Here is a 371-nt window from a genome sequence, read left to right as displayed (position 1 = left end):
AGCATTGGAGTCACATCTGTAATGTGAGTTTTCTCCAGAATGGTACAGTAGAAATGCCTGATTCTTTGTGTGGTAACAGTGCGGGTCATGTAGAATCTAGGAATGATGTCCTTATGCTGCAAATATTAAGAAAAGTGTTTTTATTAAACTTGAAAGTTCATAAATAATATAGCATTGGCGTTAAGGTATTTTATTTTGAAAATCGCGAGCTTTGGCCCGTTTCAATACCTTTACTGTAAATGTAAGTATATAGAGTATATAGGCGCACTTCAAAATCTAGCGCGCCTGGCTTGACCACGGAAAATACATTAATTTGCATTTTCATGAATGAAATAAGTATTTGATCCCTTTGCAAAACGTGCTTTAGTACT

The sequence above is a fragment of the Monopterus albus genome, unplaced genomic scaffold, assembly GCF_001952655.1.
Source record: "Monopterus albus unplaced genomic scaffold, M_albus_1.0 scaffold129.1, whole genome shotgun sequence".
Classification (NCBI taxonomy): domain Eukaryota; kingdom Metazoa; phylum Chordata; class Actinopteri; order Synbranchiformes; family Synbranchidae; genus Monopterus; species Monopterus albus.
This window is presented reverse-complemented; position numbering follows the sequence as displayed.